Source organism: Poecilia formosa, unplaced genomic scaffold, assembly GCF_000485575.1.
Source record: "Poecilia formosa unplaced genomic scaffold, Poecilia_formosa-5.1.2 Scaffold26, whole genome shotgun sequence".
In the NCBI taxonomy this organism is placed as follows: Eukaryota; Metazoa; Chordata; class Actinopteri; order Cyprinodontiformes; family Poeciliidae; genus Poecilia; species Poecilia formosa.
The window spans coordinates 2,212,734-2,230,136 of NW_006799965.1; the positions used below are offsets into that span (position 1 = coordinate 2,212,734).

Here is a 17,403-nt window from a genome sequence, read left to right on the forward strand (position 1 = left end):
AAACATAAACAAATTGCTTTTGCATAAACAAATTGTAAATATGAATTATCTATAACAAGGAACATTATATAAATTCTACCATTAGAATATGGCTTTTTTTAAGCCCCAACATGTCTTTAAAAAATTAAATAAAAAAATTATGTCAGCATCTACACATTTGATTCTATACAAAAGAAGTAGCATCTTTGATCTGCCAGCAGGGGGCGATAATTTGTACATAAACAGTTAAAATTCAACAGAAGAAGACACTGAGCATGACTAAAGTAAGGGTGGGTTTAAAATACAATTCTAGCAAATCAAATGTAGCTTGTTTCTTCTTTGATAATTTTTACTCCTCTCCTCACAGTCATGTTTTTCAGCTACATTCCAAGATTAATGTCATGAAAAAGTGAAATTAGCCATAAAACTTACTTTTTCTTGTTTCCATCACAGAAACTCAGTGGGTACATGCAAAAGTACTCTATGAAATCAATTCCAATAATCTTAAAATATACAATCCAAAAGTGTGAATCACAAACAGAGTTATAAAACATTTCCCCTTTGCAAAGTGTTTCCAAAAGCCATATTAAAAACTTGATTTTACATGTGCAGTACGTGCAAATTAAATATGGAACACTCTCTAGTTGCTGTTAAATATGATTGACAGGTAAAATATTGAAAAATACAGATTTTCTTTTCTCCTTCCATTTTTTATTAAAAAACACTTCTGGTGCAGTTTTGGATTTGATAATTTCCATAGTTTGTCAATGATTTATGAGAGATAATAATGCCTTTCTAAAAATGTTTATTTTCAGCTGGTGCAGCTCTGGGAGAGACTCCCAGAGTTTCCTTCAGATGCAACATCATAGCATCACAGCTGCTTGGATCACTGTTAAAAATACAGAGTGCTCCAAAACAAGATTATGTTGCAGCTGTGTGAATATAAGGCCAATTAAGATTAAAAAAAGTTTAAAGTCACATTATTTGATGCATACATTTAAATAATGTAAATAAAAATAAATGTCTTCTTTTTTGATCAAAGAGACTGCAACACATCATCTTTCATGTGCTATAGCGCTTAAGAAAAAAAAAGACACAATTGGCCAAATTCAGAAACAATAGCAGGTAAAACCTCAGAGAAAAAACACAGGAAATCAGCGTTGATGAGAAAAAGCCTGACCAGTGCATCTCCAGTGTAAGCGGAGCAGAACATTTTCAGTACCCTTGTTCGTGTGGACAGGGCCACAATTCTCAACTAATAGACTGTACATTTTCTTTTCTCCTGCCTGTTTTAAGTGAACTGCAGCTCTGTAATTGTGTGAGCCGCTGCAGTCAGTCAAAGACTAACGGTGTTGAATGAGCGAGACAGACTGCTCTCAGTAAGTATCAGCCAGAGTCCTGACACAGAGAGGGAGCAGCTACAGAGATACATTTAATGTGGGTTAGTGGGAGATCTGCTTTCACTCAGGCGACATTTTCTGAGCTTTAAATATATGTTTGGCTGCATTCTTCAACCATGTAAAAACTATTTATTTAAAGACAGTAAACAAATATCCAAATATCCATATCTGTCCTTGAAGGGAAGTGGGGGAGCTGCTGTCGGTCTCCAGCGGTCAGTGGTTGAGAGCAGGGCTGCACCCTGGACAGGACACCAGCCCGTCACAGAATAAAACAAATAAGCAATTAAAATATTAAAAACTGCTCGTGAAGCAGGTGCCAAAATAATTTATGGCTGTGATAATTAGCTACAAAAAAAAAATCTAAGGAGGGTTAGCTACAGTAGCGTCTAAGCAACGTTACCATTTCCTCTGCACTCAAAACTGATTGTTATTCTGTAAACCCATTTTCTGAACTGGGGCATAACTGTTGTCACATAGGTTGTTTAGTTTGAACCAAATGTTGGTCAAAAACATGTTAAAAAATCTGTTTCATAAAAAAAAAAAAAAAAACTTGAGCCTTCATCATCCTGGTAGCCATTTTGATTAATACGACGACACAATCAGAGCTCACTGAACCGTTTCCACAGGCGGATTTAAGAAATGATAAGATGGTAAAACTCTGCTGTATATTAAAATCAGTGGGTTGTTCAAACTAAAGAATGCATTTGTTCATTTTATAAAACAGTCTTTGTGCCAACTACTTAGTAATCTAAGTAGTTAGAACAGGTTATGTACAAGTTACATACACAACTCAAAACACCTGGTCATAAAGTGAATACAGACGGGAAATTTTACACAGTCTTACAAATGAAAAATGAACATTTTAAGATAAAATGCTTAATCTTCAATAAGCTTTTCATTTTACCCCTTTTATTCCTTTGGTGGTTTCATAACTATCAGATAAAAAAAAATGGGGCCTTAAGCTGCAAGGTGGTTTGTGTAGACCACAACCACATTTTGAAATAAAGTACTTCATGGAAAACAAGTAGCAGAATATTTACAACTGGTAGGTATGTTGGAGTGTCAAGGATTTAAATAACACACAATTTAATTGTGTTAGGGTTAGGGTTTGAATATAAACATCAAATTCGATCGTTTATATTCCAAATTCAAGAACATACTTTTCTAAATTTCTCTTAACTAAAATCAACCGACATCTTGTAGGTAATGTATACAGAGTTAAATTAGTTTGCTTAAAGATACAAAGCGGAAGACATAAAGAGCAATGCAGCGGTACAAAATGGGGGAATGAATTACCAAAGGAAGGATTTGACTAGGTGCCATTTGATAAAGGGATAAACTAAAAATAAAAGATCTTCTATTAAAACCGTGGCTGAATATCCGATTGCCTTCTTGAGAGTGAAATGGCCGAGCTCTTATAAATTGGTCTCCCAGCAGTTTCACAGTGGAGCAGTTGTTAACACTTCTGCATCGCTGAAAGATTTTCTTTCTCAACCCACCGTGTGGTAGGCCTCGATGACACATTATCCACTTTAATCTGTTTTTTTTGTGTGTGTGTGGTTAAATCCTCACCTGCTATGCTGGGTCAAACCCACAGCACAACCCGAGTTGGATCGATCCATTTGACACAACTTTAGTCAAGAGGAGTAAGAAGTTGTAATGAATAGTTCTTTAAAAAAATAGAAAATTGTATTTATTTTGCTGCTTGTTAATATCCAGAATGAGGTCATACACTCGTCAACGCAGATTATATATATATATGAAAGAAATTACATTTATTGACTGAACTTCATTTTGCTCAATAACTGCAAACATGAAAATCCAATAGACAAATTACTTTTATGATCTGATTTGATGAGATGCAATATTGGGGATTTAAGCAGAGTAAGATGTAACATAGGACAAGGCATCACAACATATTTGGGTTTTCTCCATAAGCTGAACGTTGATGAGGGAAAGTGAATCTATCAGCAGTCAACCTTGATATCAATACCAAGACTCTCAAAGTAATGCAGAACAACAACAACAACAGCGTTTTGCAGCATTTCAAACAAATGTCCTGCAAGTTTCAGGCTGTGAGATCAATGATTTATAAGTAAAACCCAAATCAATTATCAAAGAATCTATTAAACACGCTTCAATGTTTACTTTTCCATGATAAAGGAGTTAGTATTGAAACATACTAAATACCAAGAAAACCAACCAATGGCTGCAGCAGATGTTACCTGCCCTCCCTCTGGAAAAGATTACATATGTAGTAAAGGGCAAACGGGATTTCTACTGCTACTGCTGTCATACTTTGCTGAATGTTCAAGCTGTTTGTCTAAACTGCTAAAATTCCAATAAAGATACTTTGGGGAAAAAGAAAATACCAAGAACCCTTAGGTTTTAATTCCTTAGAAAAGCTGAAATGAACCTGTTAATATAATTATTTCAATAATTCACAGTGAAGTCTGAATGCCAGGCAACAAATCCCTTTCAATACGGCTGTTTGCAACTCTGAATCATGGGTTTTTCATGCCAGAACTAAAATTAAAAGGAAGTAAAAGTCACAAGTACTTTTCTTAAAAAACAAGCAAAGAAAAAAGGAGATAAAATTAATGAATTACCGTATCTAAGATGTGGCCAAATAAAATATAAGACACAGAATGAGAAATCTGGAGGTATTTAATCTTTGCTAGAGCCACATACACATTCTCAAAATTTGCAACCTTTAATGCCTACAATAGTTTTAGTTGGTTTAACTTATAAATCCATATCAATAAATGTTATCAGCAAGTATCTGGTCTTAAAAAACTTTAAATTTAATCATTCAAAGTATTTCATTTAAAGTATTTCACAATTTTCCATCTTCCATCAACTTCAGATTACATTCATTTATTTTGGTAAATTTGCAACATTGTAAAGAAATTTTATTAAAGCTTCACACAATTCAGAAACCCATTAATTTCTGTTTTCAGGAAATTCCCAGACAAATTGCTTCATTTGAGTTCGGCTTAGAATTAAGAGCAGAGTTTGTTGTTTGTCCCAGATTAATTTAATGAAGTGTTTTATAACTTCCATTCACACGTTGGAGCCTTAATGCAAATAAAGCACAATTTAGTAAAAGTATGAATGTAATATTCATGACCTGATGTTATTCGTTTTTATATTATTATGGGATTTATCGGTTTTTACTGTGCAGAGTTAATGCAAGCTGTTTTTTGCATTTTACGGTACCAAACTTATGTAACTTGTTGTTTGTTTTCTTCTTCTTGTACAGAATGTAATTATTAATAGCCAAGGCCACACCAGATCATTTTGTGTCGTTGCAATATGTGATGCTGATTCTCCCAGGACACAGACTTTCATGTCGCTTGCAAAAATGAAATATGTTTTTTGGGTTGTTGTTGTTTTTTTTACTATTATTAATATTTTAGTTTAGTTGTAATATGCGATGCTGGTTCTCCCAGGACACAAACTCTCATGTCGTTTGTAAAATGAAATGCGTTTTATTTTTCTCGTCTGAACATATTAAGTGTAGTTTTTGGTCAACAGAGTGAGAAAAATCAGAGCCGGCGATTTCACACAGCACAGCATATGTACAGCTAAACATATTAAAAGGATATGTTTGATAAGTAGAATGAGTTAGATTCTAACAGTTGGATAAATGTCACAATTTCACATTATTTACACAAAAACGTGAAACAATAACTCTTTCTGTTACTAACTGCCTTCATTTAAAACGGCTTGCAATCTAATCCAACTAAAATTCTCTTGAGAGCAACCATTTTTATTATTCAATGTGATGCCTTTTCTTTTGTTAATTAAACTTTTTTCTTCTGAAACTTATAGCAAAACATCAATGCTAGTTAAAGGTAAACATTGGGGGCTGATTACCTTTGACTGGCTCTGATCATCGTATTTAAACTAAAATTGTGCCTTGTGGACATTTAACAAAACAGATATACCAAAAGATTAATATTGAAATCGAGTACTGCCTGTGAATATTCCTTGTTCTACTAAGAAAGTTACAAATGTACGCAGAGGTAAGCCAGATAATATGTCCAATGATCAGAACATTGGAGCAAATTTGGGATGTGAAGATCCACCGATTCATACACAGACATGCAAATGCATTACAATGTGATGAGAATAGCTTTAATCGGAGACAGATATCGTAACATGCACCAAAAAATTTTTTGTAATGGATAAAATTAAAGTTATGTTTTCTCAGAGGCGGCCCCTACTGTTTGGGAAGAGAACTGCAAATGTTGTGACAAAAAAGCCAAAACAGGAACTGAAGGGGCTGCGCAGTGGCACAGTTGGTAGAGCTGTTGCCTTGCAGCAAGAAGGTTCTAGATTCAATTCCCAACCCCAGTCTTTCTGCATGGAGTTTGCATGTTCTCCCTGTTCATGCATGGGTTTTTTCTGGGTACTCTGGTTTCCTCCCACAGTCCAAAAACAGGACTGTCAGGTTAATAGGCCTCTCCAAATTGCCCCTAGGTGTGAGTGTGTGTGCATGGTTGTTTGTCCTGTGTTGCCCTGCGACAGACTGGCAACCTGTCCAGCCCTCTGTGCGCCTTTATTTCTGTTACTGTCAATCTCCGTGAGAAATTATATGTTACAATAACTGCATTTTAAAGATGTTATATTAAGTAACCAGACTGTGTCAATTTTAGGTTCTCAATCTAGTGCTGGTGCATATTACCGGAAAATATAGGCACAGCATCATGAGAAGTTACGCTGGAGCTCTGAAACAAGGTCAAAGGTTGTCTAGGTTTAAATTAGGAGTCTCCTTGACAGTGAAACTGTTTTCCTTTCAGCCAGCTGACCAGCAGTGTGCAGGGACATAGTGCCAATTTAACAGCCTTTAAAAATTCTACTCGCATAACGTCTTAAAGGATGTGAGACCAATATAAAACCTCAATGAACGCCTAATGTAGAAGCATTGCTTGCAGCATGTTTTTGTCAAAATTAATTGGGCTCTAATCTGTAGAGTTTGCTTTGCAATTATGTGTTTGTTATTAAGTTCTCTACAACAAAGGATCCAATACTTAAAAAAATTAAAATTAATTTAAGACACAGCTTTTAATTTAGCGTAAATGTTTTTTTATTTGTTATTTTTCTAATGTTCGCCTCTAAAAACAAAAGCTACAGGTTATCTCTCAGTTTAACAAGTAAACGATAAACTGACCTCAACCTTTTTTTGGCACGAAGCAGCCAAACAGCACATTTTCCCTTTAATTAAAGCCCACTAGCTAAAAATTTGCTAAAATATAAACACTAATAACAGCGATTGAAATTAAGTTAAGAGCAAAAGCAGCAAAGGTCTGAAGAGCTGAAATTAAAGAAAAAAAAAAAAAGGTGAGATGCCTGTCATGCTTCATCTACTGTTTTTTTTCCCTTTTTCATTTTTTTTCTTTATTTCCTATTTTAGAGATGACATATACTTCATAACTTCAACAAACAGTAAGACTGGAATTTATTCAGAAAGATCAGAAACCCAGCTCAAAAAAAAAAATGTACACAGCATTACTCAGAATGTGGAGGGCTTTGTGTGACTAAATGATAAATTAGCTCTTTTATCAGCAGCGGCTACCCAGAGGTGCGCATTTGACTCGTTATGTCGGGCATTTTACCGGCTCAGCTCTGATATATGCAGGCTGTACTCTGACAGTGTTGTTGAATGATGACTGGGGGAAATGGGTTAGAAGAGCGTAGAAAGAGAGAGAGAGAGAGAGATAGTGTGCTGAAATATGTCTATTTGCGCATGACAAGAGGCTCTGCACGTCACTGAACGCTGCTGTCAGGGCTTGAGCCTGGAATAAATGTCACTTCCAGATCCTGGCCCCTTCCACGCACTTTATGGCTCTTTATGCTACAATTAGCTACTTGTTTATGACAGCTATGACTGGGTCAGTGTCATAATGTAAAATATGCAGTGTGTGTTGTCAGACGTAATGCCCGAGTAAAACCAACAGCTTGCATAAAATTCCCAGTGAGGCGTGCCGGAGCCGAGGCTGACACACGCCGGGAAGCCGACGACCAGACACACAGCTGTACGTTGTGGAAGTCAAGCAGCCGCAGTGCACACTTCATACACTCTCCTGCGATGCATCTGAAATGAGAAGTCCTAATTATTATTTCCATTGTGTGCCCCACTCCTGTGACAAGGACCACTAGCTGTGAATGATTATAATTATTACTCGTAGTGGAATAGCAGTCATGCTGTTGTATCATCAGCAGAATCATCCAGCACATCGGGGTCAGAGCCGACTTGAGATTCATGTATGCGATCCGGTTCACGTTCGCCGTTCTGCGATATTTAAAAACGTTTGACTCCTTCTCAGATGTGTTGTGTGTGTGTGTGTGTGGTTTTGCTCCTGCCTCTGGCATGCCATGGTAAATGAAACTGAAGCATGACAGGAACAATACTGCATCTGCTCAACGCGCTTACAGAGCCCGGACCCTCTTCGCATTTTGTAACGTTAAAGCCACAGACTTCGCCGTGTTTTATTGCGATTTTAGCCAATACACAAAGTTGTGAATATCTAATAATGGACAAAAATATACCCGGTGTCCAAGATATTTCACAAATAAAAATCTGAAAAGCTGCATTTGTATTTAGACACCTTAACAACTCAAATCAGTGCATCCGATTAGATCTAATGTCACCAAGAGAAGTATGTACATGGCTGTTTAGAAAGGCCGTTAAATACAAATGCATCTAGCCAGGCATTAATCAGACATGCAGCTGAAGCTCCCATGGTAGCTGTAAAGTTCCACAACTCAAGAAATCTGACAGGAAAAAAAAGGGATTTAAAATGCTATGTGGTGACAAGCTAACATACTATCCTCGCGGTAAAACATGACGGCGGCAGCAACATGCTGTGGGAACGCTTTTCTTCAACTCTGACAGAAAACAAAACTCACAATTTAAAATTTTTGACACCGGGTGGTGGTTCACCTTATGTCAGGGCGACTGCAAACAAAGTCGTAGCTGCAGTAGAAGTGTTCAAATCAAAGTATTATTCGTGTATTATAACGGCCTAGTCAAAGACAAGGTTGAAACCTGATGTCTCAACCGCATCTCATTGAGCTCGAGTTATTTTGTAAACAATAAGCAAGTGCTTCATTCTCTAAATGTGCAAAGATGGCACAGACACCTGAATAGACCGCCTGCTACATTTGCAACAAAAGGTGGCACCACTAATGATTTACCCAGAGGTGTTTGCTAAAAGCATGAAAAAACTGTTTTGATATTCATTTCTAGTAAAACAATGCATCGTTTTCTTTCCACTTCAGAATTAATATTTTTATCCGTCGCGTAAAATCCCATTCAAATTGAGTAAAATGTCAAGGTCAACAAATATTTTAGAAAGGATCTCTACCTCACTCTGCTATCCATGTCGATCAAAACCCTGCGTCAGCCGATCAGCACCGTTTAAAAAACAAAGCAGAACCACAACAACAGATCTTAGCCTGCCGCCAACAAAGAGATAGATTTTACAAACACAACTGTGGGGATTTATAACAAAACTATAGCCTGTCTGTTATTTGTACATAAATTTCCTGCATTGTTTGGAGCAGAAAACAAGCCTGTCTCGAATAGCTGGTAATTATGTACAACATGAATAAAGCCGGGGTTTTTTTTTTTCTGAGGCACTGGTGGCTTGTTAAGTGGTAAAAAGACAAAACAGCATTTAGAAAATGAAAGGTGCATAAAAACATCCAGGGTGCAGCGAGCTTCTCTCTCTATTAGATGTAACTCTGTTTATTTCTTCCAGCTGGAAGGACGCACCACCAGCAGTAACTACTGTGTGTCTCTTTGCACTCTGTCCACCCATCCCTTCCTCTGATCTTCCCACTGCCCCGCGTCTCCTCCCCGTCCTCTGTTTTGCTCCTTCTTCACCTTCATTTCAGCCCACCCCCGACTTTCCGACCTCAAAATCAAAAACAAGCCAGCTTATGTTCCAGCGTTTACATCCGTGTCCGGCGAAAGATGACTACGAAGCAGTGCCGACGTGAAGAAAAAGAAAAAAACATGTTCGAATTAAACGTGGGGCATTGCGGACAAGGGGAATCTATTAGAGCTATTACATAATGAAAACCCGAGCTGTTATTGCCACTATGTGTGCCATTAAAGGGGGAACAATACATATGAACGCACTGTGTGAAACCAATTAAAATACAGCCCTGTCATATAGCTTCCGCACTTTCTGAGTCATGTTGCCACTGCGCCACTATCGCACCACTCGCATCAGAGCATCTGCGACCATCGCATTAGGTCTGTACCTCTTTGGGCTCTTCCGCCTTTCCCAGCCTATATGTTTCAGTAATCCCGTATTTAAAGGAGGGCCCGAGAGAGGGCGAGCAGGAGTGGGGAAATCTCGCATTATCTATCTGTCTGCAATATAAGGGGCCTAATGTGGAACCAGGAAATGAGCTATGAATGTCGAGGCTGCCTGCTCATGCTCCCAGCGGCCACCAGCCTGCATATTGAGATGGAGTAGACACTGTGGAAAGTGGTTAAAAAGACCCCACTTTAATTGGACTTTTATTTGTTAATGGCTGGGATCCTGATGCATTGCTTTAATTATCCCAGCAGAACTAATTTATGAGCACAGAGCAGGAACGAGGCTGGACTTTGGGTTGAAACGGCATCCAAATCCTCCCCGTCTCTTCTTTTGGAGAACCTCCGATCCTCAAAGCGCTTTTTGCTCCTGCCTTCCACGGGAATCTCTCTGATTCGACTTGTGAGGCGTGTTACGGCGGAAACCCTCTCGTCTAGCTGCTACGATAAATAAAAGAGCTAAAAAAAAGAAAAAAAAAAAAGAAAGGAAGTCACCTCTTTATTTTTACAGGAGGTAGATCCTAATCCGAGTAAGTCCATGTTTGTTTTGGCATCAGAGATGATGGGTTGAAATACAACTACGGTAGTGGAAAAAAAAAAAAGCCTTCTGAACTGCTCTGTCTCTCCTGATCAATCAGTACAACTATTATTGCACTGATGGATCTCTAATTTACTACATCACTCTTAAAGATTTCCTCTACGCACCGACACATATTTACTAAAAGGGGGCTTTTTTTTAAAATAGATTAAAATAGTTTGCCTTTCAGCTACAGATGCATTTTTCTGCCTCTCCCCAACCATCGGATGCTTTTGTTTACATCACCTCCATACTCTTTGAACCTCTGCACAGTTGGTCACATTAAAACCCCAGAGAGCTGAAAAAATAAATCCAGGTTGATTGTAATCTATGCTGCCATCACAGTGTTCAATAATGTTGCAATATCATAATTGTGTTTATTTATACTGGGATTAATTTACGCACAGGTGGACTAGATTTACTAATTAGTTTCTATTAAAGGGAGTTGGCTGCTTTAGCGGTATCAAAGTAAAAGGGGTATATATATATATATGTGTGTGTGTGTGTGTGTGTGTCTGAATGCTGCAAGTTTTCAGCTTAGTATTTGTAAAAACAATTTTCCTTCCATAATTATGCACTACTTTGGGTTGGCCTATCGCATAAAATCCAATGAGACACATGGACGTTTGCGGGTGCGCCGAGATAAAATGCAACAAAGTTCAACGGGTATGAATGTCGATGCCAGGCATTGTATGTGCAAGCGTCTTCTTGGAACCCTTCCCCTGCTGAGCAGACAGCAGAGAGCTCAGCAGCACCTCTGTCCCTCAGGACATGCAGCAGCTCCCTCCTCCCCGTCACGAAAAGCAATCAGAGCCCAGCCTTCTCCCCTGGACTTACCTCTGCCTTTAATTACAGAATTCGGCAGCAGCAGCAGCAGCACAGAGAAAGGCAGCCGCCGCTAGGCTGCAGCTAGCATCTCGCAGCCTAAACAAGAGGCCAGCATCCACAAGGCAGTCCTCTGCATGCAGCATAAACTGACATAAACTGTGCGCCGATACGATTCGGCCGGTCCTGATGGGCCCAGCATGCCTCTGCCAGAACCGAGACGGAGCTAAGGTGCTTGAAGTGATATAGCAAGCCGAGCAAAGTGTGGCAGACCAGTCATAAAGCGCAGCAGGGCTCCACGCGGCCGAGGGAAGCCCTTTCTGTATGCTTAATGAGATGTCACCTGGTAAAAAAAAAAAAAAGTCTGAACCTGGAGCTTCCATATCATACTGCAGGGGATCTTTTCCCCACAGAGGGAAGCGGAAATACAGTGTGTAAAATATTAATCAAAAGCAAGATCCTGCCTTATGAATATTAAGCTCGCCTGTGAGTGAAAGCACGGCTGATGAGGATCAGCTCAGAATGATTGAAGCTCTCTTCGAGATCAGAGATGTGCTGTTAGCGGTAGCCACAGAGCACACATGGGCAGGGGGGTGGGAGATAAGGGTCTGTGTACACAGGCTGCTGGTTTTTATTGCTGCAACACAACAACTCCAACAGCATTTTAAGAACATTCCCCTCACCAAAAAAAAAAACAAAACAGAAAAAGTCTATGGTTGCTGTCCTTGCTCCAGGGGAACAAAGCCAGGATGGCTTAATGTGTCATTGGGCTTAATTTCTCACCCAATAGCGCAGAACAGAAAATAGTACTTTAGTGAAAGGAATCAGGCTTGAAGAGTAAGCTGTCTCAGAGGCACATAACGTACCGAGATGCATATGTTTCGATGGAGATCGTCGTTTCTAAATCCATGATCTCCAAACAAAGCTGGAGCAAGGAGGAGCTCTTCCCTCCACTCATCACACCGCCTCAGGCACTGTGGTCCACTGTGCCGTCACACATGATAACAACACCACACATGAACGTGTCAACTCAATTTGTCCCCCTTATAGGCTTTCTTTGACTCAATCAATGCATGGCCTTCCATCTGGTTTCCACTGCTGTCTTCACATTAGGGAAGGGAAGGGCAGTGGCATTATCCCCTCCTGAACCCCCTGCAGTTTGAAATTATTATGTAGAGATGCACTGGAATTGGACAATTTTCAGCTTGATCTGCCCTGACCGGTGACTGGCAGGTCAGAAGCTCAAATATCTGATCTCATTTCAGTCAGTGAACGCGCCATAAGCCCTGCTGGGCTGCTCTGATAACAACACAGTTCGGATGGTTTTATTGAGTGAGGAAGACTCAAAGTTTGGCATTTCCAGCATCGGCGAGGTGTTTGAAATGAAGTCAGAGGAAGGACAGAGATGTAAGAAGTTATTTAAAATGTATTTCCTAAGACATGTAAAGGCATGCATGTGATTCATGGCTTTCAGCAAATAACAGGAAGGATGACAGGAGTACCTAACGTACCTTTTGAGTTTTCAACCTCTGACTGCCATGACATGCTGGACTGAGAGTTAAAGTAAAGATCTACATTTTCTGGGGAATACACATATAGATTATAATTTTAGTAATGCTTGTAGAACAAACTCTCCTAGCTGTGCTACCTGCTAATATAAGATGGTTACAATAAAGCCTCCAAATCATTACATGTACACAGTCTTAAAATACTGCCCACTCATATCAAAAAGAGAGAAAAAATAATAATAATTATGCAATTCTTAAATCGTTGTGTTATGTATTGTGTTATAGTTTTTGAAGTGAAACCAGAATCCACTAAAATCGTTATCGCCACAAAGTTCTCAATGACCAAAAATTGAATATCGACTCAAAATTCTAATGAGAGCAGCTCTCATTATAAAAAGTCAACATCTTGCAGTAGATCAGACTGCTTAGCTAAAGCTGAACGCTAATGGCTAATTGGGAAGCAATCAACACCCAGTCAACTTCTACCGTCCTAAAGCATGCCAAAATATCTCAAAAACCTCATTGCAGTTCGTGCAAAAAAGCTATTTATGTACCACTGAACTGTCAGCACCTTTGGAATATGCAGGTTTTTTTTATATATATTTTTATCAAAAAAAAAGCTCTTACTAATTACACAAAAAATTAAAGTAGGTGAGATGCTCCCCCGGTAATCTTCCTCTGTGAAAACGTGCTAAAAAGATACATGTTCATTTTTATAGTTAGAGTAACACTGTTATAAAAGTAAGGCATTGTAGCAAACAAAAATATAGCAATTAAATTGACAAAATTCTAGAGATTTTTTTTACATTGCATTATTTTTTTGTTTTTTGTTTTTAATTTGACTCTGACAGAAACACTTTTAATGATTGTCCTGATTATGTGTTTCACACAGGAAGATCATTGGTGGTGCACTTCCTCCAATCTCAAAAATCCTTTCATCAGTTCCTTTGTAAGCTGTTAATAATAGCCAATGCAGATTTGCTGCAAAAACTAAATTGTTTTAAGGTGATAGAAGTCTGCTTCTCATTAGCCATTAGCTTTAACCTCAAGGACAAACTAATCTGGATATATTCTAATTAAAAGGTGCCGTGAGCATCATCTACTCTACTGTAGATACAGTTTTTAATTGCTTGTTACCTTTCAACGAAAGCTTAGAAAAAAAAAATCCTGAACTATCCTTTTAATCATGTAGTCACAGTGGAACAAAAAGCTTGCACTATAACTTGAAAGTTATGAAAAGGATATATATAAAAAAAAAAACAAGGTTACATCAATCCTAGTCAGTAACCCACAGTTAAAGTTCTGATTTCAAATTTGTATTTGCCGAATAAAAATCACCCAGACATTTATTTCTGTACTTGCGAGATGTGATGCAACTAAAATCGTCTTTAGTGCAAAGTTACACCTCCACAGAGCCATGCAGACAGGCTGCTACTGAGGTCTGCGGCTCATTATTTTTTAGAATGCTGCTGGCTGTGTGCCTGACTGGGACTTCCAGTAAACATCTGTCATGAAGCCTCCTTAAAGGGGAGCAGAGACACACTAAGCTACTGATCCAGTGACCCCACAGTGTAGGCATTCACACATGCCCTGCTGCACCTGGGTGAGCTCTGCCATGCTTACATTAAGGCCAGCGCTCCTATTAAAAAAAAAAAAAAAACAGAAAGAAATACGTTGTTTATTAATTGATCAATTGGAGGAGCCTGTCTGCAAGATGTGTTATCCTATTAGGTCCCAGTATCCCATTTATGAATCATTTATTAGTGTGGAATCTGGAATTATCCATTCCGTAATTCATACTGGGGCAGCAATGCTCGGGATGCATAACGTTGATTCAAAATGACGTCCACAGGCCACTGTTTGTCTCCAAAACATGCACACGGAGCATCAAACCTGCCTCACATTTACATGGCCACACGTGGCATCCGTATTTATGCTGGATTTCCGAACCCACCGAGAATAGGTGGGGGCTTGAGCTTTAGGTAAGCGGGGGTATTTTTCGCAGGGAATGGGTAATCGATGGAGCAGAGACGGATGAATGTAGGCTCACGGCAGCTGTCCCAAAGAGGTAGGGCTGCTACTCTACACCCCATGCATGGCGTTCTCTCCCGTCACAGCAGCAAATATGCCCCATTAAAGCAAAAAAAAAAAAAAAAAAAAAATTGAATTTAAAAAAAAATCTCGGGGATATAAATCGGTTTTGTGTGAACCGAGTTTTGTCATGTGCATACCTAATAGAGCTCGCTCCCTGTTCAGCCACACACTGCATGTTGAATAGCAGCATAAAAACCGTTTGCGTGCCTACCTCCGGAGTGGCTGTGCGTTTTTCCTCCCCGTTTCCGCGGTTTTTTCCTCCCCCGTCGCAATGGGATCCTTCTCGTGCGCTCTGGACAGTATCAGAAGATGCGTCTTTCCCCGAAATGCAAACACTTCCCCTGCATATCTCCCCCCACCCCTGCACCACCTCCACCAGCACCAGCAGCAGCAGCAGCCCGGGCCTCCAGTAATAGCAGGTGGACGCGCCTCTCAGTGATGGAGACAGTGCGGCTCTCCTCTCCGCCGCCGCTCCATTATGCTCGGCCACTGAAGGATTCGTATTCCAGGAAATGCGCTACGGAGCCGCCAGCATGTCCCGACGTCGCCTCTTTTCTCAGGACAAGCAAAGCGGCCGTCGGCTCTGAAACTCCGGCTTCGCGGCGCCCCCTCCCCTCGCGTCTGTTCTTCTCTTCACTAAAAGCTTGCTGTTACCATTGTCACGCCGTGTTTTCCTTCCTTTTTCAATTTTTTTCAGCTTTTTCTTTTTTATGTTTTTTTTTTTTTTTTTTTTTTTCCTTTTGCAGCTGGACCTCTCCCCCTCCTTTGCGACGCGCAGTCTCGTAGGCGCGCACTGTGCTGACTCCCCCCCACCTCCTCCTGTGATTCTTCTTTGCCCGACCTATGAGCGCGCACAGCCAGCCGACGCAGGGCCACGCACTGCTTTGACGGACGCGCTGAACAAATCAGGTAGCCCACTCCAAACAGGACTGTATCATAACAGGGCAACTGCAATGACATGAATAATGAATAGGCTACTCGTGTTTGCCAGTGCTGGGGCCGCTCACTTACAATGCGAACCGAATTGGACGCAGTACAGGCGCATGTCGATGAATTAGGAAATAATCGAAAAGTTGGTTTATTTCGGTAATTTTGTTTCAAAAGGCGAACGTCACGTGCTGCGTAGATTTATTACACACAGCATGACATTTTTTACCCTTTTAATTCTGGTCATCTTAACTGTAAAAGGTAATAAAGACCCAGAATTTAGGACCAATTTTTAAAAAAAAAAAGAAAAAGAAAAAAGATTTTTGACATAGGTATGTTTTTGTATGGCCTAAACAATTATGGGAAAGCCTGGTGCTTGACATTTGTCCAACAGACAGTCGTAAATCTCAAAAGGTCATTGCTAAAGAAGCTGGCTGTGCTGCATCAATCCACATTTATGGAAGATTGAGTGGAAGGAAAACGTGTGGTAGAAAAAGGTGCACATGCCACAGTCATAACCGGAGTCTTGAGAGAAGAGCTGCTCTGAGGCATAAAGCTAATCTGCCGCTCGTGACCTACAGGCCGACAAGACTCTGACATATTCTTCACAGGTTGTAACCTAAAAAACATCAATATTTAAAATTGCAATTTATTTACAAAACAAAAAAAGTAAGAGATTTTAAAATACTACTGTTCGTTTATGAGTTACTGAATAGCTTAGCACAAGACATGAAAGATCTGCTGTGTTTGCATCAACCTTCCATACCTCTCAGCTCTTCTGCTTCTGCTCTGCATCCCCAGAACCAGAAGAGAAGAAGAACCATGGAGAAGCAGCATCCAGCTTCTATGCACCTCAAATCTGGAACAAACATCCAGAAAACTGTAAAACAGCTGAAACACTGAGCTCCTGTAAAACAAGGCTAAAACCCCCACCTGTTTAGAGTTGCCTTTGATTAATAATAAATGAAACATTGAAACACCAAAATATTTGATGTGCATTGTTTATTTTGATGATGGCACACATCAAAATGTAATGTTTGTTAATGGTTTTCTCAACTGTTGACTGCATGTTGTTGTTTTTTTTAATGACTGTATTTTTGAGTTTTTGTGACGTAAAGCCTTGTTGCTGAAATGTGCTATACAGATCAACTCGATTGATGTGTTATTTCCTCATCAAAAACAGATATGGACTGTTGCTTTGATTTTTTTATTTGAGAAGAATACCAACCATATAAAAATAAAATGAGACGTGGCAACCACAATATATTTAAAGCTTTTTGGACAGATAAAAAGAGAGCAGGTACAGCGATAAACTGAGACGTTGAGGTGTGGCGGTACAGACTGCTGAACCTGCTGAAGGTAAACTGAAACAAAGCCAGACTTCCTGCTAGTTTAGGAACAATTGTTAATGTTCTGCAGGCTAATTTTGTAGCTTGCATCATCATATAATGTTGGGTCAACTTGGCACTCTGTCTCCATTCTATAACAATAACATGTTGCATAATGATGCTTCATTATAAAAGAGCCGTTAAAGAATTGACGCAGAATGGAAACTATTTCCTGTGGTCTCACTGTATAATTGAGATGTAATGGCTTCCAGTGAAACCAAGACAAAATAAGTCAGTTTGCTGCAGCTCTGTCACACAATAGCACCGATGGCATGCGCAATATTCAAATTTAATATCAAACTTGATATAAACATATTCATAGCCATATATTTACCTGCCACTTCTATCTATAACTCCCTGTATTATCTAC

The 17,403-nt window shown here is 39.4% G+C and overlaps 1 protein-coding gene across 1 annotated transcript in view; it reads right to left on the reverse strand.

Moving 5' to 3' along the window:
* The window catches only part of nexmifb (neurite extension and migration factor b), an 83,932-nt gene extending 67,194 nt beyond the window's left edge, over positions 1–16,738 (reverse strand). Inside the window, exon 1 of the mRNA XM_007548379.2 lies at positions 14,930–16,738. The gene's annotated coding sequence lies outside the window, so the exon portion shown is untranslated. The remainder of the gene's footprint in view (positions 1–14,929) is intronic.
* Between the last annotated feature and the right edge of the window lie 665 nt (positions 16,739–17,403).